Genomic DNA, 25,156 nt, shown 5'->3' with positions numbered 1-25,156 from the left:
GCGGGGGCTGCCGGGATCCGTAGTCCCCTCGCCCTTGGGCTCCGCGCCCGCGCGGGGTGCGCAAACTACGTTTCCCAGCGTGGCCTGGCGGGCCGGGCGTTTTGTTTGAAGCGCTCTTCTCCCGGCCATGGAATGAGCGCAGCGGCGGCGGCCGGACAGGCAGGGGCTCTTCCGCGCAGACCCCGCGCAGCCTGCCTGCGCCCCCGCGGAGATCGGGCGGCAGGATGGAGCCCGGGGATCCCCGCGGAGGCGGAGCGGCGGAGGCTGCCCCCCAGGTAGGGCTGCGTCGGGGTTTTTTTATTTTTGCAATGCTGCATCCACACCGGAGGGGACGCATCGGACCACGGGGAGACCCCTTGGCGTGCGTGCAAGGCAATGCATGCGTGCAGGCGTTGCATGGAGTGCAGTGCAATGCAATGGCAACGCGGCACCCTGCATGCATGCATGCAACTTCCACCGGCGCTCCGGACTTGGCAGGTGAGGGGGGTCCCCAGTGGGCGGCAGAGAGAGCCGGGAGAGCGAAGGGGAGCCGGGGGGGGAGCAGCGCTGCTCCCCAAGCCGAGCCCGGGGGGAAACTTCGGCGTCGTTGCGCCGGGTGTTGGAAGTGGAGGCTGGTGGGGGCCCCTCACCTGCAAAACCTGGTCGCCTCTCATATATTTCGTGCATTACATTCATCGCCCGCTTTCTCCTCCAAGGAGCTCCCGGGGGCGCGCGTGGTTCTCCCCGTGTTATCCTCGCAACAACAGCCCTGCGAGGTGGGTCAGGCGAGTGGCCCAAGGGAGCACCCAGGGATTGTCCTGGCCAGGTGGGGTGATTTGAACCCTGCTCTCTGCCCGGTCTTCGTCCTCATTTAGCCCCCACATGTGCATGACTGTGCATGACTGAGGATTTTCCCCCTCGTCTTGGCTATGGTGTGAGTCTGTGCTGTTAATTAATGGGGTTCTGCCTTCGGAGAAGATGAGCCAGCCCTCAAGGAGGTGATTATGTAATTTGCTAGCAATTCATGTCCCTCCCGGCGTGACGCTGCGCGCTGACGTCACGGGGCTGTAATGGTGGTGTGCCTCGAGATTTTTTTCATGAAACAAGTGTGCCTTTGCCCAAAAAAGGTTGGGAAACACTGGTCTAGGTAACCAGCATTCACCCTGGTGAAATGGTAGTTTGGTTTGTTAATTCAGCAAAGAAATGAAAAATGAAATGGCATCCCACTTTAATATAAAGGCCAAATTAAAGAAACATAGTAGTCTTCTACCAGTAATCAGTTATTTTAATACAGTGGTGCCTCGCAAGACGAAAAGAACCCGTTCTGTGATTCTCTTCGTCTAGCGGTTTTTTCGTCTTGCGAAGCAAGCCCATTGACGGATTAGCAGATTAGCGCTATTAGCGCTATTAGCAGCTTTTAGCGGCTTATCTGCTGATCGGATCAGCTGATAAGCGGCTTAGCGGCTTAAAAAGGGGGGGGGAGGGAAAAAACCAGCAGGAACTCGCAAGACATTGTCGTCTTGCGAAGCAAGCCCATAGGAAATTCGTTTTGCGAAGCACCTCCAAAACGGAAAACTCTTTCGTCTAGCAAGTTTTCCGTCTTGCGAGGCATTCGTCTTGCGGGGCACCACTGTACCAGCTATCTGGGACCAAAATCTGAAACAAAGGCAAAAAGGAATAATGTCTTAGGAACCTTCAGCCCCTGAAAACTTCCAGTTCCTCCCTTTGCCTCAAAAACTATGCAGTCTTTTGAAAAATGAATTAATGTGTGCATGAACTGGGGGCTATGGAATGTTGTGGTATGCAAGTAAACACTTCTGCTAGTGGCAATTAGTTTTAGGTGCACAATGGAAATTCCTCATCCTCTCCTCTCTTCATGTGACCCCCTTGCAACCCCGAAATCTACTCTGGGAGTTCCTCCAACCCTCTGGAGCAGACTTACTGGACATGTATGGAGCACATCAGGAGAGGAGAGGACAGGGAATCATAGAATCATAGAATCATAGAATCATAGAGTTGGAAGAGACCACAAGGGCCATCGAGTCCAACCCCCTGCCAAGCAGGAAACACCATCAGAGCACTCCTGACATATGGTTGTCAAGCCTCTGCTTAAAGACCTCCAAAGTAGGAGACTCCACCACACTCCTTGGCAGCAAATTCCACTGTCGAACAGCTCTTACTGTCAGGAAGTTCTTCCTAATGTTTAGGTGGAATCTTCTTTCTTGTAGTTTGGCTCCATTGCTCCGTGTCCGCTTCTCTGGAGCAGCAGAAAACAACCTTTCTCCCTCCTCTATGTGACATCCTTTTATATATTTGAACATGGCTATCATATCACCCCTTAACCTCCTCTTCTCCAGGCTAAACATGCCCAGCTCCCTTAGCCGTTCCTCATAAGGCATCGTTTCCAGGCCTTTGACCATTTTGGTTGCCCTCCTCTGGACACGTTCCAGTTTGTCAGTGTCCTTCTTGAATTGTGGTGCCCAGAACTGGACACAGTACTCCAGGTGAGGTCTGACCAGAGCAGAATACAGTGGCACTATTACTTCCCTTGATCTAGATGCTATACTCCGATTGATGCAGCCCAGAATTGCATTGGCTTTTTTAGCTGCCGCGTCACACTGTTGGCTCATGTCAAGTTTGTGGTCAACCAAGACTCCTAGATCCTTTTCACATGTACTGCTCTCAAGCCAGGTGTCACCCATCTTGTATTTGTGCCTCTCATTTTTTTTGCCCAAGTGCAATACTTTACATTTCTCCCTGTTAAAATTCATCTTGTTTGTTTTGGCCCAGTTTTCTAATCTGTCAAGGTCATTTTGAAGTGTGATCCTGTCCTCTGGGGTGTTAGCCACCCCTCCCAGTTTGGTGTCATCTGCAAATTTGATCAGGATGCCCTTGAGTCCATCATCCAAGTCGTTGATAAAGATGTTGAATAAGACCGGGCCCAAGACAGAACCCTGTGGCACCCCACTAGTCACTCTTCTCCAGGATGAAGAGGAACCATTGATGAGCACCCTTTGGGTTCGGTCAGTCAGCCAGTTACAAATCCACTGAGTGGTAGCATAGTCAAGACCGCATTTTACCAGCTTCTTTACAAGAATATCATGGGGCACCTTGTCGAATGCCTTGCTGAAATCAAGGTAGGCTACATCCACTGCGTTCCCTTCATCTACCAGGCTTGTAATTCTGTCAAAAAATGAGATCAGGTTAGTCTGACATGACTTATTTTTCAGAAATCCATGCTGACTATTGGTGATATAATGGGAAGTTCCATTGTGCAGCCAAAGCTTCTTTCACAAGCAGAACTGCTTACTTGCATCCTGCCCATAGCTCCCCAAACAGAAGTGATGATGTCTCATGCTGCCTTCTTGTTTTCTTTTTTATGGAACAAGGAACTTTTTCGTACAAAGTAAAAGATGAAACTATTTTACGTTACTAAAGAAATTATCCACAAACCTTCACCCATTAGTTAGTACATAATAATTCATCACTCAGTAGAATTCTGTAACCTTTCCCCACCGCTTGACATATAATTACTACTTATTCAGTTTTACCCAACAAGTTCTAAGAAGCAATGTAAGTTGTTTTTCAGGTAAAATTTATTAATGTAAGAATATTTGTGTCTCAGATAAAAGTGCATTCCATTATTTCTTCTTAGGCTGCAATAAAATACATTTTATAGCAACCGTGCAAGAAACACAAAGTGATATCCAAGGTAATAGTAAAAAGTAGCTTCAATGAACAATTTCAAAAATGTCTGTGCAAATATGATTTTCATTGTCTGCCTTTTAAATATTGCCCAATACTATTCCTTTTCAGAAATAAATTTTGCAGACTGTGCACATCTTCACTATGCCCTGCTAACCACAGGTCCTATTATGTGCTTAATAATTGACTATTCAATAGAGCATTGAAGCATTTTTATCTGGAGCTAATTCACCTTTGTCTGTGCATCAGCATGTTCACGCAATGAATTACAGACATGATCTTCTAAAGCGCCTCAAGGCTGTGTGCTGTATTTAATCCAACTTTGTAAAAAATGTAGTGAGCCCCATTGTGTGGCTTGGAAAACAAGATCTTAAAACTAGTACATGTAAAACAATGATATATTAATGCACATTTTTAATCAGTCTAGGCCTTGGCCATTCAGATAGTAAGTCAGTGCATTATGAGCCCCCGAGCAGCAACTGAATGCCTACTGATGTGCTGTCGCAAAGCTATGTACATGCCGTACTATTGTCAGCTGGAAGCAGAAGCAAATTCTCCAACAGAATGCTAGGCATGTTTACAAATATCCCTGCAGTTTCCATATTGACATCTATAGATCAGATGTCCCAAGCTTATAGATCACAATTTTGAGATGCTGCCGAATCAGCACATAAGGTGGCCATTTACAAGTATATACCGTTTTGCTTAAAGTGATGCAGTATGTTAATTGCCTCTGTTCTCCCATCTCCCAAACCACAGCAGTCTATGTATTAACAGGAATTCTTTGAAATACTCTTTATGTATCATTAGGTAATGGTGGAGGCCCCCAAAGCACCATATGATTGAGCAAAACTGAGTTCAGGATCACCCCAAATGGAACCACCATTGTATCAGGGCTGGCCAATTTCTTTAATATCCAGAAGGAGGAGTGGGCAGCACCCCCTGCACAATCAATGTCAGTTCTAAAAGGCACTTGAACCCTACTCGTGCATCCTGTGGAGCAGAAATGGTGTCACCCATACTTCCAACCTTCCCTCACTGAGTGGGAAGTTCTGAAGTGGGATTGTAAATAATTTAGCACATTCAGGGAAATGGTTCTTCTCTAGCTTTTCCCTAGACCACTGACAGTGCAGCCCCCTGGCTGCCAAGCAAGCCCCCCTCTGGTGGCTCTGGACTTCTTGTCAGGCCCAACATTGTTTCTATATCTGGGGGTAAAGGGGAAATGGTCTGAGGCTGAGGCAGGGCTCTAGATGTGCTGTGCTGGAGGAGCTGGGCAATTTGGGTTGCATGACCGTGACAGGGGGCTCTCTGGGTTGCTAACAGCATTTGAAACTCCCATTGTTCTAGGCACATTTTGCAACAGGGAATTTCATTAGCGCAAGCTGTTTCTGAGCTCTGGGCACAGTACTGCGCCTAAGATTTCAGATTAAAACTGCACAGTGGAAGGAAAGGAGGACCTTTTTCTGCCTCCCCACTTCCAGCCACTCTCTGAAGACTGGAGAAGAGACCCTCTTAAGAATATTAGGGAGGTGAGCAGGGGAAGCATGGCTTTGCTTTTCGCAGTCTTCAGATGAGGACCAGACCACGTGAAAAATGAACATAAGATTTTAGCTGCACTTCATTCATTTCCAGCTTTGCATTCTTGTTATTTAAAAAGTGCACCTAGGCATTCCGTTGTTGTGCCCATAACTTAGATATAAGGTGCCATTTAGCTCCTAGCTTTCATATCTCATTGGTTCCTAGTGGCGCTGGGGCTCTCCAATCCTCTTCCATCGGTGAGGTATCCCCTGAATTATAATCAGGCTTTACTCTGGCACATGTACAGAGTGTCCTGTGATCTCCTGCACAATAAAATATGAGAAGATGCCTGCAATGGGTCTGCAGCAATAAAGCACACTTGTCTTTCACCACCATCACTACTCTAGTATAACCACTTCTGTTGGCTTACAGGATGCCAAACTACCCAGCTTCCTGTGCTACAACTCCTAATTACATGCTGCTAAATTGTTCTCAACTTTTGGGGGACCATTTACAGAGCTTCAGTCAAGAAAGCTATGAAGGCTGAGAACAGTGGTCTTATTCCCTCTACCAATGGTGGGATCACCAGGGCCAGACTCACCTGATTATTTTCTACCCTGAAATTCAATGAGAAACGTTCAGTTTTGTGAGCTGGGGCAGCTGGTGCTCCCAGGTATCTCCAACTTCAGCCCCTTTACCCTTTCTCATTGAAGTGAATGATTCCTATTGATTGCTACCAAAGAAAGTAAATTGCATCCTGTCATACAGGTAGGTGATAGTAAAGCATAGCTCTAGTGAGCAGCTCATGCACATTAATCTTCCCAAACTTTAAACCAATATTCTATGCCACCTAGACCTTTATCAAAATTATTTACTTGGTACCTTATATATGGGTAACCTTTGTATACTGAACCTACTTATGTAAATTCATGTCTCACTAGAGCGGATGTCACATATAAGACAAACTACCACCTTAAGCAGCAGCAGATGTGAAGTGTCGGACAAAACTCCTTCACTTTTATTGTTTCCTCCAAATGAAGCTAAGATGCTTTAGTTAAGATAGTGGAGGAGTTGTATCTGCAGTGTGCATCTCAAAGATTGTGGTGTTTGAGCAAAATATTTCATTGTTAATCCACCTTTTGTAAGAACTCAAATCCTGATTTCAAGGTTATTAAAAGAGATCGGGCACTGCATCATATTGCATTCACCTGTGGCCAGTAACTGATTATTCTGAGGGAAGCAATTACTCAACATAGACTCCAGCTCATTGTTGAATGCCAAATTTTGCATTTGGGGGAAGAAAATGACTCTTGAATATATGCTCTGAAGCATGAGATTTGATTACCTTTATCATCACTTGCAAGGCCATAAATGTTGCAATAAAAGAACATAAACGCATTCAGCCCTTTTTCAACAGTTCATGCACAGTATTTTTGCTTGCTTAATTATCTTTTGTGGTTGTGAACTCCACAGATTAAGAATATGCAACTGACAATTTCTTCTATTACTAATCCTGCTTTTCATAGTTATAGGAGAATCCTAAAATCTTCGTATTTATTACCACTGTAAATTCTGCAATGACAGAGGAAGAGAATCCATTTCTTGCTTCTTCTTTTTACTCTCTCTGTTCAGAAAAGGGATGGGGATTTCTTTTTTCTGACTTCTCCCTCTTTTGAAAAAAGGACAGGAGAAGCTACAGATCAGCTCAGAGGGTCTTATGGTAGGCACTTGGTAGGCAGTTAATTTGGGGGAGAACTAAAAGTGATTTGCTTTGCTCCCTGTGGTTGAACTCAAGGCAACAATGTTATTCTAAAAAAATTCCTAGAGATGTGGTAGAGATGTCCCTGGGAAAGTAACATGCAAAATATCAGAAGGATGGAAGCAAAGGCTACGGTTATGATGAATTGGGGTGTGTGAAGAAGCTTTAGGCTTCTGTTCTGCTCAATAGAAGTAGCAGAAACTAAGTGCAAAGCTGATTTGATAGGAATGGGTGTGTGGGCATGAGACAGAGGCAGAAAGACTTGAATTTCCAGCATTTTCTAAGCAAGCATTACTAGCTAAGTGCACAGAACAGACAACAATGTGATACTGCATTGAAATCCCTTCCCCAAAGCACTGTGATAGGAGAACCATCAACTGTTGGTACATCATCTAACTCTAGATATCTTGCATCAAGCATAGAGTTGAACTAGATTGCCTAATACTTCTTCGTTTTTTAGTCCTGTACCTTCATTCATCTTTGTACCAGTGAACCCATGAATGGAAGAACTGAGGTCCTACCTGCTGGCTCTGCCCCAACCTGCACATGTTTAAGGGCTTTAGTGCACTATTTATGAACAGGGCCTTTGGATGACTAGAACAAGTGTGTGTGTTTGTGTGTGGTCCCAATTCCTCCTAGTGCTATTCCATATCATTGTTTTTTCTGACACAGAACCCATAGAACCCACTGTCCCTACTAGGATCAAAACTTTAAAGTATCTTGCATCATTGCAAAAACAGAAGACAGAGTTTTCACTGCCACTCCCCCCCCCCCAATGTTAGTAGTTTTTGCTGCTCCTTTCCTTAAAAGTTCAACAACTTTTGACCTCCCCCCCCCAGGGGGTGGGTCTTTGCACCCTGGTGGTGCATATGCTAAAGACAGCCCTGAAAACCTTTGTTCCCCAGCTATATGAACATCCAAAAATGTCGGTTTGGCAGCAATTAGGCATTAAAAAAGCTTTCATTGCTCTTGTGCCCTTGCACATTCTCATTATCAGGTTTCTTTCCACATGCTGTTCTCACTCTTTTACAAACACTATTCATGCCTATTGATTAACAGCACCTAATATTTATTTAACAAGGAACTTCATTTTTTCCCCCTAGCATCACAGCTTCGGATCTGCTGTACTTTCACACCAGGGCAGGTTGTATTATCAGTTTGACTCCGATCCTGTTATGCCCGCATGACATAGAGAATGCATGTTAAGACCTTAATTATATAGCTTGTGTTTTGTAAATGGTATTTATTTTTAACAGAGCCAGGTGTTTTTCATCTGTTTGCAAATAATTCTCTTTTGCACCTAGAAATCTAGGAGAAACAGGAGAAAAACAAGAGAATTTACTTTAAATAAGACATCTTTGGGAGATAGCTATGTACCCGTATTTTTCGCTCTATAACACGCACCCAACCATAACACGCATGTAGTTTTTAGAGGAGGAAAATCCATAGGCATGCCACCCATAGGCATTCCCTCCATAACACGCACAGACATTTCCCCTTACTTTCTAGGAGGAAAAAAGTGAGTGTTATGGTGCAAAAAATACGGTATATCCTGTGAGAGGTAAAAGTACTGAAATGTTATTCTATGAACAACACATATAAATTGGAAGTTATTTTGTTGTTGTTGTTGTTGCTGCTGCTGCTGCTATAAACTATGCTACACTAGCTCACCTGTATCTGCCTGTTAACACGAAACAAACACTCCTTCACCGTAGGTACAGTATATCTCATGGATTATGAGCTTGTCCAAACTGGGCTTTACCATGAGTTTGAATCTAAGATTTCTGAGCAGTGTCCACATGATGCTGCCCTCAATCAGAACCCATCCCACATATTTTGTTGTGTTAATTTGGATTACACCATTCATGGGAAAATCTGAAAAGCAAACAAAACCCAAAGCAAATCTGCAGCTGCCTGGCTGCTGGAGCAGGAAGAATCCAGAGGTTGCTTGCAGAGTTGAAGGAAAAGAAGGACATTTATCCTGCTCCCCACTTCTAACCATTCACTGAAGACTGGAGAAGGGATCCACATATTAAAGGGAATGGGCAGCATAACTCCCCCCCCCCCAAGAAGTAAACATATATACTTTTTAACTTCTGGCAGAAGCCATCCAGTCAGTGCCAGGAGGTTATTTCACAGGTATCCCCAGCACTGACAGTACTTCTGGACAAAGGTGGAAAGAAAATTGATTTAAGATGATCACAGATGCTATCTGGTCTGCAGGGATAATATGTATTGGAGCAAAGGAAGTCCAATCAGGACATTTCACCTACCAAAGATATTGCATAGCAGAGATGAAAGCTACATCCCACAATCCACTGCTGTGTTACAGAGGATCCTGAGGCACAGTTCTTGGACCATGTGCACTTGTGTGCAATCTGGCAGTTGCTCCACAGCATCCTGTGTGATGGTTGTTTCTTTATTTCATTTATAATCTCTCTCTCTCTCTCTCTCTCTCTCACACACACACACACACTTAAAAAAAAACCATTTAGAGAGTTCCCAAGGTATCTCCCATCCAGGCCCTGATCAAGTCAAACTGCTTAGGTTCAATACTGCTATATCATGTGTTTTCAAACTATGCCATAGCACCACTGCAAAAGGTATCTAGGATGCACTTGGACTGCATCTTTGGCAGTAATGAAAAGGAAGGTAACTTTCACCTGACTTTTATGCAGCTCTTTGTTTACAGGATGCCTCCTTTTGTGGGCTCATTTCGCTGGTGAGCACTACAGAAATGATTAGGCTGAACACAAGTTAGCTGCTACTGTCAGTTTTTGAATTAACTACATACAGACTAGGTATGTACAGTGCAATCCTTTACGTACCTACTCAGAAGTAAGGTTCCAGTGGTGCTTACTCCCAAAGGAAGTGTGTACTAGGATTGTAGCCTTAGTGAAAAGCAATAGTCTCTAACTGAAAGGAATATGCAATCTGGCCATTGTCCTCAAGAGACAGTTATCACCTCATCAACTGCAGCTAACACTTGAAACTCTGCTGCAGCTGCCATCTGGCATGTGAGCAGGGATCTAGGCCTAAATACAAAACAATAAAGATGGATGGGAGATTTGATGATTTGTTCAGCCAATTGCCACTTTGTGTAGAATTCTGTGTATTAAATGATGTAAAACTATATTTCAAGGTTACTCTGGGTATGCTTTATCACCTCATCCATCAAACTGTCTTAGAGGGTAAAACATTTTATAGCCAAATGGGGAAAACCCAGCTTAATCACACAAATAACTTTGGTTTACCTGATAGGTTTTATTTCTTAAACAGAGAGACCAGATTTATACATCCACTGGAATTTGTATTTTAGAACTGTTTTATGGTATTTTACAGCTGAAGACAAAGGAAGAAATTAGGCTAATGTAATGGACAGATCACAGTGAGCATAATCCTGCCTGTGGCATTTAGGGAGAGGGGTACTATCCGGCCCCATCACTGATGATGGACCTGGGCCAGTTACCATTTTCCAGAGTAACTTTCAATGCTGCCATGATAAAATGTTCTCTTGAGCTACTTGGAAGACACATGGGATCCAAGTGCAACCCATCTGCTGATATCTGGCAGCAGCACTAAGCCAGAACTTTTATCAATTTTGGCACAAGCCTTTGCACAGAAACCTAGAAATCTGTACAGTGTGAACATGGAAGTCAATTCCTCCCTGCTTTCAATATGACAGAAGTTGGCCTTCTTCACCACCCTCACCACCATGCAGTAGGCATGATTATGTGCTTTAACTCATGTTCAGTCAACTTTGCAATATGCCTTTCACCTCTTGTGCTCTCAAGCTGTTGTCTAGAGTATTTTATCAGCTGTAGGTCTCTGGTATACCAAGATGCAGAATAGACTTCGTAGTGCTGGAGAGGGTGCTCACCAACCATGTCAAGAGTCTCATTATATCATAGCTTCAACGGGGTCTCCTGCTCTATCCACAGGAATTCAGGAATCCATTGGATTCCATTAGTCTCTGGGAACAGTCCTCCACCACCACCACAGCAAAGGGGAAGGACAAGAGCGATGAGCTAGCTAGTAAAATTCTGGCAGCTTTACCAGACAGTCCACTCCAGATGCAAACACTAAACACCATTCAGTCAGCACTAAGAGACTTTCCTCTACCTAGAGAGTCCATAGTAAAATATGGACCATGGCATATTGTGCTCTCACAAAACTCTGTAGGCAGTTGTGGAAAAACTCTTCTCTCTGCATCACATCTGCAGGTGCTAACAGTCTCCTCCTGTACCTACAGATGGCAGCACTGCTTAGCTCAAGTATGATCTACATCAGTTTGGATGGGATAGTGCCATCTTAAATTTGCTTTACAAATTTGATTCCTCTATTTTTTTCATGCAGAGTTCAATCTGCCCTCATCTCTTCTTCAAAATGATAAACCCATTACAATCTATAAAGGGGTGGGAAACCTCAGGCCTATGTACATGCAGAAACCTCTGGCTTTTGTGAGGCTGGGCTGCAGCCTACTGAACAAAGGTAAGAGTCACATCTATTGCTCCACCCACCATTGGCATATGGCCCTTGGAAGGTTGGCCACAAGGAAATGCAAGCCTCAGGCATTTTCAAAACAGATTCCTTTCTGTGGATCCTTATTATGTGTAAAGTGTAAAATGACAAGGACAAGCAAGTTGTTTCAACAGCTACTTACCGCTCTGGAACCTAAAATGACTTTCACCTGGGATCCAACAAATGCTAAACCTGAATATCTTCCGGGTGGGGGCAGGAATGCACAAGACCTGTTAATAAGGTGCCATAGGAAGGCACTGGACATAGTAAAAGATCCATCGCATCCTGGTCACTGTCTCTTCGAGCTCCTGCCGTCGGGACGGAGATACAGGACGATGAAGACAAGAACAAGCCGTCTTAAGAACAGCTTCTTCCCCAGAGCGATCTCGGCCCTGAATGGGAAGCCTGGACTTTGAAAGTCATCTAATCTTCCTTGCTGTTTTATACTGTATTGTTTTAATTAGTGTTTTTATAGTTGATTTGATTTTGTGTGGAGTGCCCTACCTGGGTGGATGGAGCAGCCAAGTAATTTCGTTGTCCCCGAGAGGGGGCAATGACAATAAAGATATTATTATTATTATTATTATTATTATTAACAAAGATTTAAAAGCCTGGAGAATATGAAGTGTTTTCTTTCAGTGACACATTTCTTGTTAATGCTCCCTTCATGTTTTCCTCTGAAATATTCTTAAGTGGTGTTTACTCAGCCAAAGTGTTCAGAGAAAGGGGGATTAATGGTTTGAGAACGTAAATGTAACCTATTCCTATTTGACCTTCATAGTAAGCTTTCAATAGCCAATGTAAGAGCCAATGTAAGATTTCAGGAATCGTGTATGTGTGAGAGAGAGTGTGTGTTGGGGGGGGGGGGAGAGAGATGGAGTCATTTTGCTGTTACTATTGTTAAACAATTGGGAGTCAAAACTCTTGCTGATCCACCTCAAATTTCTAGATACAGTGGTACCTAGGGTTAAGAACTTAATTTGTTCCAGAGATCTGTTCTTAACTTGAAACTGTTCTTAACCTGAAGCAGCACTTTAGCTAATGGGGCCTCCCACTGCTGCTGCACCGCCGGAGCACGATTTCTGTTCTCATCCTGAAGCAAAGATCTTAACCCGAGATACTATTTCTGGGTTAGCAGAGTCTATAACCTGAAGCGTATGTAACCTGAAGTGTATGTAACCCGAGGTACCACTGTATATATCAATCTGCTGTCTGCCAAGCCCTGGTCTAATGGTTGCTGTGTGGCAACACAGCATTGAATGTCCACTGCCTTTCAAATCAGCTGGAAAGTGTGTCACTTGTGCTTGCCAGCTGAGGGCTCAAACAAGTTTTACCTGGAAAAGTGTGTGCAAATACATCCTAAACCATCTGTTTGAATCTCCATGGGAGATAGCCAATTGTGATTTGGAGGTATATAGAAATTATGTTCAGATGGGGCAATTGCCAGCTGCCTGTGTGATTGCCTCTTTGTCTCTCATTCATCCTGCATATTTGTAAAGAAACCAATTATGATATCCCCAGATATCTTTCTGCCAAAGGAATTGTACCATATATTTTTCCTGTCTTCCCAATACATTCCTTCATACCAGAGGTATGCATTGGTAAGGACCAGTGCCAGAAGAACAAAAGGCTGTGTTGACTAGCTCTGCTGATTTGTTGGCAGATCTTAGAAATTCATAGCTAAATTCTGCAGCATTTCTGTATTCATAACTGTAACTGAAGTTCAAGGGAACTTTGAATTAGAAGGATCACAGTAAATGCCAAGCTTCTGGCAAGTCTGCTGATCTCAGGCATCCTCCAGAGATACTGTGTAATTGGCAAGCTTTTGCTTCCCATTTGTACTCTTATTCTCTGCTGAAGCACAGGTATTTGTGTACTCTGAGCCACAAACCATGTAATATGTAAAGGGCATTTTTGAAAAAACTTTGCAGATACACTTTTCTTTAGATATCCTCTAATACTTGTCCAATAAACACAACAGCAGTACACAGCAGGACAGTTAATTAATTTTAATTATGCTGTGATTGCATATGGAAGAAATCACCACACTCATATGCAAATGATTTAGTTGTGAATTTTTTTAACAGTCTTCTTCAGCATCAACTTCTTACAGACTTTTGTGTATATGTGATGTTTGTTATCCATCAATAGGTCAGTGAGTTAATCTGTTACCTTAAAAATCACTTTTCACCATGTGTTTCACCACTGTCTGTGTTCTGAAGGTTGGGTCCCATGCTATATACCAATGCGGTACGATGCGACAGTATTTGCACTGAAGGGCAGGGCCTTTATTGTTATGTCTCCTGTCCACAGCTATGGAATCAACTCTGCAATGAGGGCCATAACTGTCTGGGGAAGTTGTAAAACACACCAATTCCAAAATGCTTTGGCACACTGACTTGTAATAAGGAGATGGATTTCAATGGCTTTGAAAGCCATTCTTTTCCCTCCTCCATCCTGAAAAGCCTCTCCAGAAGGTTGAAGGGTTTCCTCCTGGACAGTTTGTGGGCTGTGTCACACTGAACTTTGGTGTGGTGTCGGGGAGACTGCCCAAAATAGGACAGAGGAACCTTGCACATAAAATTTCTTTACCCAATCTTAAGCAATCTCTCCCCTCAATCTCCAGAATGTTTTTTTGTGGGGGGAGGATGCAAGTGACTGCAGGGGTGAAGAGGTTGGTTGTGCAAACTGCAGTCCACAACCCAAGGTCTTCTATTGTTGGTATGAAGTATACAGTTCCTGATGTTCTGAGTGTGTGTAGAGGTGGGAATTATTTGCATTTTTCTTGACTGTGGTTTTGTTGTTTTAATTTATTTTGTAAGCTGCCTTGAGTTTTGGAGAGACATGGTACAGATGTTGTAAATAAAAATAAAGAATTATAAAGAATAACAGTTCAAGTTACATTATTAATTTTGCTACGGCCTTAAACTACTTTAAGATTATTGGTGAACTTTTGCAACCTATTTTTATTCTAGGGTCTAATGTTGTAAGGCTCAATGCAGCATTCAATCAATGATCTGGTCAGAGTAATTTATTGCAAAACCCTTGTTTGCTTAAAAATAAAAACAAAAAACCAAGGCTGCCGATTAAATGGAAAACTTACAAAAACTATGGGAGGCAGATGTCTTCTTGGGAGGCATTTCCCATTTTTGCCTCTCACAAATGGAAGTGCCTTGACTAAGGGTGTGCTTTCTGCTTCATGTGTGTGAATCATCAAAAAAGAAAATCCCCCCCCCCTCAAAATGATTGTCTATTTCATGTGCATATTTAATCAACTGATCAGCCTCATACTTATATTTTTGAAAAAAAGCATCCAGGTGTCTTATCAAGTTTAAAACAAAGACACAGTATACAAATATAGTAACACACCAATAAAACACCATAATTAAAATATAACAGCAAGCATCAACAAAATCCCCTCTACAGGCGTAAACTCATCTGCCAGCGCAAAACCCCCATCATATCAAGCAGCTAAATAATAGTCCAGGGAAACTTGACAGAATATGTTAAAATTTACAAAACTGCTATACAGTTTTTAAAGGCCTAGGATAAAAGGAAGGTCTTTGCCTGGTGACATAAAGATTGTAAAGGGCTCCCTGGAAACAGTGGGGGATGTAGATACTTTCCTCAGATAACAGCTTGTTGTGAGTTGGGCAGGGGATTGGGCTGTATGCCTGAGCCCCCTTCTCATTCCTGGATCCAGCATGGATTCAATTCCTAGAATAGCCAGGCCAGCTTCCTGGTAAAGGAAGTAGCTTTGTGCTAGACATCAGATGGGTAGGCCCTGCTCCCTCAAGTCACTAGTAGTTAGAAAGGCAAAGGCCAGAGTTGAGAGTTGAGAGCATGTGAGCTAGAAAGTAGAAGCAAAGTAGGCTGGGCACCTGGGAGACAGAACCATGCCTGATTTCTATTGGAATCCAAGGCTGTGACTACAGGAGAAGCAAGACCTTCTTGGGATGTTAATGCTGTGAGCCCCTCCAATGTAGGCTCAGGTTGTATATATGTGTAAATAAATCATACATCATAAAGATGCCACAGTCTCCGCTGTCCTTAGTTCTAAAGAAACCGAACCCTGAGCAAGTGCCCGGAACCCCTGGAATCTTACACCACTTGGAGATTGGGATGGGGGTGCAAAAAGCTCATTATGCGAAGTGTGAAACGGCCACTACTCTGCATCTCTTTTCTCCTCTTACTGACAACATCTAATTTTTTCATAACATCTTTTGTCATCACGCTATGTGACTTCCTGCTTCACCAGTTATCTGAGGCAGTGTGAAGACACAGAGCATGAGGGCAGCATCTCACAAGGTTTGTGAAACTAGGCACTATTGGGAAGAGAGTAAAAGACCTAAAGTAGTAAGCTAAAGAACTTACCATCACTGGTTCCTGCAACACCCCAGCCAGAGCTGCACGGAGGATGGCAGAGGGTAGCATACATCTGGCAGCTCCTAGTCCTTAGAGCCATAGCCTACGGAAAGAAACACAACAGTGACTACATGGGCTAGTGAAGGTATGTCATGACTGAGCATCCTGTGCAGTAACTGAACCAAGCAGGGGCCCTACAGAGGATTAATAGTGCTCTGGAGATCTTGCACCTACAACAGTGAATGGCTTTCTGCCACAGTATCTGCAATGTAGCCTGAGTGTTGTACTTTATGGTGCCTCTGTCCAAAATGTGGGCCAAGGGAGAGAATCATGAACACTGGGCTGGTATCTCCTGCTCCCCACCCAATCCCTATGCCATCTCACATGACTCACTCTCCTTTGGGTCTCCAGCAGTGTTGATATGCTTACCCACCCATGCAAGTCTGATACCTTGCACCAGCAAGCCCATGTATTGTACAGCAGAGCAAGGTTGCCCCTGCAGAAACATCCTGTTGTTACAGAGATCCCAACACTTTTCTTTGCAGGTATGAGGGGGATTTCTTCTTACAGTCTACATTTCTGAGGCCAATTGTGAGGTGCCTCCAGAACACAAATGTTTACTTTGATACTCAGCCTTATTGCATGTAAGCAGCTTATACATATCTGTGATAAACTTGTAAATAATAATGATAATTTTATTCTCTAACCCCACTATATTTTCCTTTGTGGACTTAATGATGCTGAAAATCTCTTTAATGTCTATCTAATCGGCTTCTATTATCCATTTCTCTATTCCATTTCACAAGAGAGAGACCACTTTACTCCCTCTTCAAAGAAGGAAATCAGGACAAAGGTGCCTGCAGAAAACTGGTGTGGGGCCCCAATTCAGATCAGAAACATTCCAGACAGAGCCCTGTAGCTTTTTTCTTCAAAAGAAGACAGGTTATGCAAGCTTTTGCTTTTCTTTTTTTTAAAAGGGTGAACAGCATAGTGTGTCATTTAGAGACCCTGCAACCTGACTAGTTTTCAGGTATGCCTACATTAGAAAACAGCTTTCTTTGTTCTTTTAAATCCAGAGGAATTGCATGCAATTTCCAACATCGCCTAGAAAAATATTAGTGACAACGCCTCAAAAATCTCTGTACCCAATTGCACTGTATTTCAGTTTCTTAAGGAAAAGTATTCCTTAACATTCCAGATCTTGCAGAGGCCTAAGTAAGATTTCCCCATTGTAATATATTGTGTGGGTATACTTTTGGGGTGATAACTAACATTAGAGTAGACCCATTGAAATTTGTGGTCTTAAGTCATTTAGGACACAGCATGATTTAGTTGAATATCACCTATAGTTTCCCAATTGTTATTGGTTATGTGTTTGTTTTCTTTGAGCTTGTGCCTGAGAATTATGGCGAGACTACTTCTTTGTGCTTGTAGATGCTGTATCTGCTACTCTACCCTCTCCTTTTAACCCTATTTCCCTTATTTATCTTTTTGGGCCTGAAAACCTTGCTTTGGGATATGTTCTTTTGTTTTGCATGACAGGAATATTTTAATATGAACTATGAATGCTGAGTAATTGTAGATGTGTCAACAATATTATCAGGGCTCGCTCTGGGTGGGCGTCTCAAGTAGGATCCCAGATGTGAATGCCCCCAATGTTTACAGGAAAACAAAGACAGACAAACAGATCACCCAACTGACACAGTTCTTTCTCCTCTCCCCAAGTAATGTAACCTAACCATTGTAAGTATTGATAAACAAAGTCTATATTCTGACACAAAGTATAACTTATTTGGAAGCTCAGTAAAATTAATCTAACCTCATCTGATTGCAATTTTCTCATAAGTTCTGTGTACCAAATGTTTCCCAGCCAAAAGCTTCATAAGCAGCACTTGTTCCTATATACAATGTACTATTTCATATCTGCTTTCATTGGGCTTTGAGTGATGGAGTTAGTCAGTTTTAAAACAATAACTTTAAAACTCATTACAAAAGAGACAACATAAACCTGATCAGAATTTGTTAGTGTTGTTACTGATTTGTGGGGTTATTGTTTAAGAAATCTCCATTTTCCTTTTGAATTTTTTCTGTTTGTATGTTCTCCCAAGCTCTGAATTACTGCCAGTGATTAATTTGTGACAGAAATGTGGTAGGAACTATAATAAGGTATTCTGAAAAAACAACCAGTTCAACTGCAAAAATCAAAAGCAGTCCTCCAATGAAAGGTCATCTAAATGGAAATGGACCATATACAAATAGGGAAGTTTTGTTTAGGTGCCAACTGGGAAGCTATTATTTTTCCCCAAGATGACATTAGAACACCCCCCTTGAGCTCTATAATTGTAGATTAATGAAAATAAAATTGATGTTCTGTCTCTTACTGTTCAGTAGAGAGAAAGCATATGATCATGAACAAAGGCACATACCCCACTGAACTAAATAGCCAGACCAACTTCAATTGATTTGAACAGTCATGGATTACAAAAGCATTGCCTCCCACTTGTCCTTCTATAGCCATCAAAAGCAGAAAGCAAAAGCGGAACTTCATTTCAGTGTTATAAGAATTGCAACTGATAGAAGGGAAAGTAAGGGAGATAAAGCATCTGCCAAGCAACCTTCTTCTATCTTCCTCACTAGCCACTTATCGTCATCTCTCAGTGCACTGAGGAATGGACTGCAATTTTGACTTTATGTTGCAGCATTTCTATGTCATGCCAAGAAAACTACCATATCATGTTTTCTGGATTGACACATTTGCTCGAGGGGCGACACTTAGTGTTTGTTGTGGGACTTGCCGTATGTAGGTACTAATTTGCAGGTGTTGCCCATTGTTATTTATTTATTTATTCATTTTTGTATTAAATCAGTATTTTGCCCTACAAAAAGGGACACGGGTGGCGCTGTGGTCTAAACCACTGAGCCTCTTGGACTTGCTGATCGGAAGGTCGGCGGTTTGAATCCCTGCAACGGCGTGAGTTCCCGTTGCTCTGTCCCAGCTCCTGCCAACCTAGCAGTTCGAAAGCACGCCAGTGCAAGTAGATAAATAGGTACCACTGTGGTGGGAAGGTAAACAGTGTTTCTGTGTGCTCTGGTTTCTGTCATGGTGTTCCGTTGTCCCAGAAGTGGTTTAGTTATGCTGGCCACAGTATTCAGAAGGCTGTCTGTGGACAAACATGGCTCCCTCAGCCTGAAAGCAAGATGAGCGCCACAACCCCATGATCACCTTTGACTGGATTTAACCATCCAGGGGTTCTTTACCTTACCTCTGCCCTACACCCATAGATCTCAGGTTGATTTACAACATTAAATTACAAAATAAAAAAGCCACATGCATAATAAAAATAACAAAAACAAACCAATAACACATTTAAAAGGGCATCAGAAGTCAATCAGCCAAAGGCCTAGTTAGAGAGGAATGCCTTCACCTGTCTGTGGAGCAGAGTACAAGCATATAAGACAAATCTTGAGGGGTGGGGATAGGTGTGGGGCTGAGAGCCTGAGCAGGCCAAGGCTTAGTCCCACCATTATCCTAAACCAAGGGTAGGCAACCTAAGGCCCGGGGGCCAGATGCGACCTAATTGTCTTCTCAATCCAGCCTGTGGATGGTCTGGGAATCAGCGTGTTTTTACACACTGTTCTTTTATTAAAAATGCATCTCTGGGTTATTTGTGGAGTCTTCCTGGTGTTTTTACATGAGCAGAATGTGTGTTTTTATTTAAAATGCATCCCTGAGGAGGCGGACAGGTGTGGAGGATTCCCTGGTCCTGAATGGGGTAACTGTGCCCCTGAAGGACCAGGTGCGCAGCCTGGGAGTCATTTTGGACTCACAGCTGTCCATGGAGGCACAGGTCAAATCTGTATCCAGGGCAGCTGTTTACCAGCTCCATCTGGTACGTAGGCTGAGACCCTATCTGTCTGCAGACTGTCTCGCCAGAGTGGTACATGCTCTGGTTATCTCCCGCTTGGACTACTGCAATGCGCTCTACGTGGGGCTACCTTTGAAGGTGACCCGGAAACTACAACTAATCCAGAATGCGGCAGCTAGACTGGTGACTGGGAGCGGCCGCCGAGACCATATAACACCGGTCTTGAAAGACCTACATTGGCTCCCAGTACATTTCCGAGCACAATTCAAAGTATTGGTGCTGACCTTTGAAGCCCTAAACGGCCTTGGTCCAGTATATCTGAAGGAGCGTCTCCTTCCCCATCATTCTGCCTGGACACTGAGGTCCAGCTCCGAGGGCCTTCTGGCGGTTCCCTCACTGCGAGAGGCCAAGTTACAGGGAACCAGGCAGAGGGCCTTCTCGGTAGTGGCGCCCGCCCTGTGGAACGCCCTCCCATCAGATGTCAAAGCGATAAACATCTACCTGACATTCAGAAGACATCTGAAGGCAGCCCTGTTCAGGGAAGTTTTTAATATGTGACATTTTAGTGTATCTTTCATCTTTGTTGGAAGCCGCCCAGAGTGGCTGGGGAAACCTAGCCAGATGAGCGGGGTACAAATAATAAATTATTATTATTATTATTATTATTATTATTATTATTATTATTTGTGGGGCATAAGAATTTGTTCATTTTTTCCCCTTCAAAATATAGTCCGGCCCACCACATGGTCTGAGGGACGGTGGACTGGCCAATGGATGAAAAAGTTTGCTGACCTGTCCTAAACTTTCAAGTACAGTGGTACCTCGGGTTACATACGCTTCAGGTTACATACGCCTCAGGTTACAGACTCCGCTAAACCATTAATAGTACCTCGGGTTAAGAACTTTGCTTCAGGATGAGAACAGAAATCGTGCTCCGGCAGTGCAGAGACAGCAGGAGGCCCCATTAGCTAAAGTGGTGCTTCAGCTTAAGAACAGTTTCAGGTTAAGAACGGACCTCCAGAACGAATTAAGTATTTAACCCGAGGTACTACTGTACAGACTGAGAAGGAGAAGGGGACGACAGAGGACGAGATGGTTGGACAGTGTTCTCGAAGCTACAAACATGAGTCTGACCAAACTGCGGGAGGCAGTGGAAGACAGGAGTGCCTGGCGTGCTCTGGTCCATGGGGTCATGAAGAGTCGGACACGACTAAAGGACACAACAACAACACCCAAGACTGGATGCGGTACAAGGACGGGCTTTCCACGCGCCCTCCCAAATGGCCAGATAGGAAAAAATAAGGCAAAAGCGACTAACTGCCATCTTACAAGTCCCGCTCTCCCGCCCGCCTCAGCCAATCCGCAACGCCCACCCGCCCTTCGCCGGAGTTGGCTCTCCCGGGGTGAAAGTCCCGCCCCTGGAGAGGAGCCGAGCCTGTCAATCAAGTAGAGGAAGCCGAAAGAAAGCCGAGCTGGTCGATTTCCGCTGGTAAGGAGAGTTGACGGGAACGGAGGGGAGTGCGAACAAGCGGAAGGAGAGAGAGGAGGGGGTCAGTTCGTCGCGGGGGAGGGGCGAGCTCCCGAAAAGGGCTGTGCGCACGCGCGGTCTCGTGTGTCCCCCCCCCCCCTCAGGCTCGTTATTGAGGCGGCGCGCGCAGCCCTTTCTGGTTGCCACCGTCTCGTGCCAGGCTGGCGGCAGCGGTTGTAGCTGCAGGAAGGTCTCATTCTGTCCTCCGTATACGAAACTTAAGGGGGGGGGAACGTGCTCATGAGCATGTGCAGAATACAGCCACTAATTTTATTGTAGGATTCCCGTCCCCCTTTGCTAGCTGGCCAGGAACAGCCAGGAAGTACAGTAACTGGCTTGCTGCTGCTGCTGTTGGCCCGTGAACACAGAAAGGTTTCCTATGCAGAACTGCAAAGGTGAAACTTTGTCATTGGGTGGGTAGGGGGACAAGCTGCTCGGCTGGTGCAAAAATAGGCGATTCTGCATGAACCCTAGGTTCAGTTTTATTAGTCATTTAAGTGGTGGAAGCAACTTGTGCAGTTCCGTGCTTGTGTGCTACTTAAGACCTTTTTTCAAAGAAAAAGTTTTATATATACGTATATATAACGACCCACATCAAAGACTCCTGAATGAATATAGCAGCAGGCATGGGATAAAAGGCGTGTGCTTCGTGGGTCAGTAACTGGTTAAAGAAAAGCAAGCAGTTGAGATGAATGCGCATTTCTCGCAAGAGAGAGGCAGGATACCATAGCTGTCAACGTTTCCCTTTTTTTAAGGGAAATTCCCTTATTCCGAATAGGATTCCTCGCAAGAAAAGGGAAAAGTTGACAGCTATGCAGGATATCCCCCAGGATCTCTTTTGGGGCCAGTCTTTTTTAAAGTCTCCATAAATCACCTGAGGCAGCAGTCACTTTCTGTGATGACAGTTTAGGGTGGTGAGAACAGCTGGGAAAGGATCTCACCCAAGTGGTGAGCTCAAAATGGGAAGTGCAGTTCAATGTCAAGTGATACCCAGAGAAGCAAAACACTGCATATATGCTTATGGTGTCTGAACCCATCTGGTTTAAGAGCTTCTGCTCGCTTATTGGATTGCAAACAAGCCCACACATCACTGAACATACAATCAGGGGCCCAGTGAGTGCACACTTGTCATTGATAGACCTTTTACAGTGTACTCTTGGCCACGCTTACTCGGATGTAATCCCAGTGGTAAACAAGCACAGGATTGTGCTGCAAGGTTGATACAGTATGTGAAGTATTTTTATTATTTTCTTCTATTAAAACGAAGTATTTTGGCATCTGATTCTGGGAGATCATAATTACTTGTTGCTGTGTTACTTTTAATCCAGATGTTACATTGCAAATTCCTTGCCTCAAATAATGACCTGAATTCTTTATGCATTTTGTGAAGTTAGTGTTTGAATGGGAAATTTAACATACACCCATATGTTCTTCAAAGGCTCATAGCTTAATTCTACATTCTGAAGTCAGTTGGACTAGTACATTTTAAGGAGGGAAGGTGATGTTGGTTCAGTAGATGAATGCCCTTAAAACTATTGAGGTGAATGTTGGTGGTAAGAACAATCCTGGGTCTAAATGCCAACAATTTGAGTATTTATAGCCTTTGCAATGAAAATTACATCTGGAGAGACTATTATTATTCTTGTGCTACAACGGTAGTATGGTGTATGCTGTTAAATCACTATCATTTTTAACCCCAAAGGTATTACAATTATTCTGCTGTATATCATTTGTAAACTGTTTGAATTCATTCAGTATGGCATGATTAATACTGTACTCTATGGGTGAAACTCTTGGCTGGTTGTATTTTTTTTTTTTCCGTACGTCTTTAAAATATATTGTGTTTTTCACAAGACGCTTGAAAACGACCTTTAGTCTGTAACACTTTTTTATACAGGCTCGTGAATATAGTTAATGTGGTATGTTACATGGGGCAGATTTTAGTGGGAATGATGGCCCATAGAAATGGATTATAATTCCAATTAATTTAAGTGAAGTAAGTCATTCTGGTTCTGTGAACATATGCAGTTTTCAATATAGGCCTTCCCAGTCATCATTTTTCTTTGGTCAGAGCAGCATTGGAAATGGGATACTTTCTGGAGGTATAGCATCTCTTGTGCTGGAAAATAGTGTGTGAGAGAGAGAAAGAGAAAGAGAAAGAAAGAAAAATTGAATGCTGCTTAATCCTTTCCTTCGCAGCTCCCCCCATGTGAAAAAAACACCCAGCTGATTTTGCTTCCATCAGATTTCATGTGTGTGTTTATAAAGCTAAGCTCACACCTAGAATTCTGCAGGGTGGAAAAGAGCCATGGTGGCAGTGGTGGGGAGATATAATTTAGAGGAGAAAATGAGTAAGGAAGAGGTTAAGTACTATTAACTCCTGGTTCCTTTTCATTTAAAGCATACACAAAACATATGCATATAATGTATTGTTCACCCCTGAGTAGTGTGTTATTATTATGAAATACATATTAAGGAAAAATGAAATTTTGTCTCCCCTGTCAGTAGTATTTTTTTCATTACATTGTGTGGTAATAATATATACTACATATATACAAAGTAGACTTTATTTATTAACACGTCACATACAGTCATTTCCTTCCTCTGCAGGTGTTTATTTAATATTGGCAGTTCACAGTTCAGACCTAGCTAATTTATGCTGTTCAGGAGGAACAAATTACAAATAATTGCTAGTAGGAAACAAGCAATTTGCAGCTATGGTATAGAATTCTAATCAAAAAGTTGCCAATGTAAAATGTGTGCAAACACTTCTAAATTTGAGGCTCTGTATTCCCCCTCCCCCTGAGAAGTTTTGGAAATCTCAGTGTCAAATTCAAAAACTAATTATTTTGGGGAAACTTTTGTATGTGGTCATTTACTTTTTCTGCTTTTTTCAATGTAATCTGATACATTATCTACTTCAAACGAAGTAAAATAGCAGGTGGTATATTCTTTGCTTTTGGAAATGTTAAGGAGCTTGTTTCAGAGAACAAAATGGGCACATCAGGAAACTTCTGATTAATTATACCACGTAATGGGGTCTGCAGTTCAGCTCTACATGCTGAGTATTTGAGCATAATGGTTACTCCCTGATTTTTCTGATTCTATGGGAAATTGACAAATTTTATTAAATAAATTGATTAAATAAAAAAGGCTCTCCAACCAAGTCATAATATATAATGAAATCAGTATTGCTGGGTATGAAGAGGTTTCCCTAACCATCTACATATTGTTATCCCTTTAAGCTAGACAGTTCTTGCAAATGGAAAATTCTGAGGGCTCGCAACAGGTGCTACAATGTGCTTGTAAAAGATAGTCTCTAGCAAAGGATCTGTGAAGAAGTCTGCAGTGTCGAATGGTCTATTGATATAAGAATCCCAGTGGTTTATTATTATTATGTAGAGAATAAAGGCTTTCTGCCCCTCTCCTCCCCATCACATTGTTTCCTTTCAGCCCACTGTATCTGTGTTTCTTGCCCTTCATTTTACTAATTTTTACAGCCCACTCAGGAAGCTCAAAAATTAAAATGCAAGCTCATCACTATGTTGTAGATTCTCGTAATTAATCATACATGTCTACAATTACTGACTGTTTTCAGCAGAACCTTCTGAGGTAACATCATTTATTATTGATACCTTGTAGGAATAGAAATGATGCAGGAAGAACTTATGTGCATTTTCTTACAGCATTTGATTCCCACACAAATACCCCTTTTCTCAAACTAGTTGAAAGTAGCTTCTGGGATGTTTGGCCAGGGGACACTTTGCCGACCTGTGAAATTTGGACTCATTGAAGTGTTGAAGACACCATGAAGGTCATAATAGTAGAATGTGAAAATATGTAAGATGTTGGCTGTTGATAGCCTAAACCCCTAGTTTTATGTTGACAATGGACAACTCTCCTTGATTTCCACAA

General features: G+C 43.0%; 1 protein-coding gene and 1 long non-coding RNA gene across 10 annotated transcripts in view; one reads left to right on the top strand and one right to left on the bottom strand.

Annotated features, from left to right (window-relative positions):
- The window catches only part of LOC310708377, an 86,263-nt gene extending 65,041 nt beyond the window's left edge, over positions 1–21,222 (bottom strand). Inside the window, exons 1-4 of one of the 3 annotated variants that reach the window (XR_014526970.1) lie at positions 21,087–21,222; positions 15,857–15,950; positions 11,625–11,712; positions 8,014–8,269 (exon numbers count right to left, since the gene is read on the bottom strand). This is a non-coding gene — a long non-coding RNA (uncharacterized lncRNA). Of the gene's footprint in view, positions 1–8,013; positions 8,270–11,624; positions 11,713–15,856; positions 15,951–20,945; positions 21,062–21,086 lie in introns of those variants that run through there. The other 2 variants (XR_014526972.1, XR_014526971.1) reach the window with 2 other exon arrangements.
- NMNAT3 (nicotinamide nucleotide adenylyltransferase 3) overlaps positions 21,103–25,156 on the top strand; it is a 35,030-nt gene continuing 30,976 nt past the window's right edge. The window contains exon 1 of one of the 7 annotated variants that reach the window (XM_083506615.1): positions 21,103–21,202. The gene's annotated coding sequence lies outside the window, so the exon portion shown is untranslated. Of the gene's footprint in view, positions 21,203–21,308; positions 21,637–21,688; positions 22,467–25,156 lie in introns of those variants that run through there. The other 6 variants (XM_083506618.1, XM_083506619.1, XM_083506617.1 and 3 more) reach the window with 6 other exon arrangements.

This window comes from Podarcis liolepis, assembly GCF_965112155.1.
Source record: "Podarcis liolepis genome assembly, chromosome: 5".
In the NCBI taxonomy this organism is placed as follows: domain Eukaryota; kingdom Metazoa; phylum Chordata; class Lepidosauria; order Squamata; family Lacertidae; genus Podarcis; species Podarcis liolepis.
The sequence above is the reverse complement of the archived record's forward strand: the minus strand, read 5'-3'. Positions and strand labels throughout refer to the sequence as shown.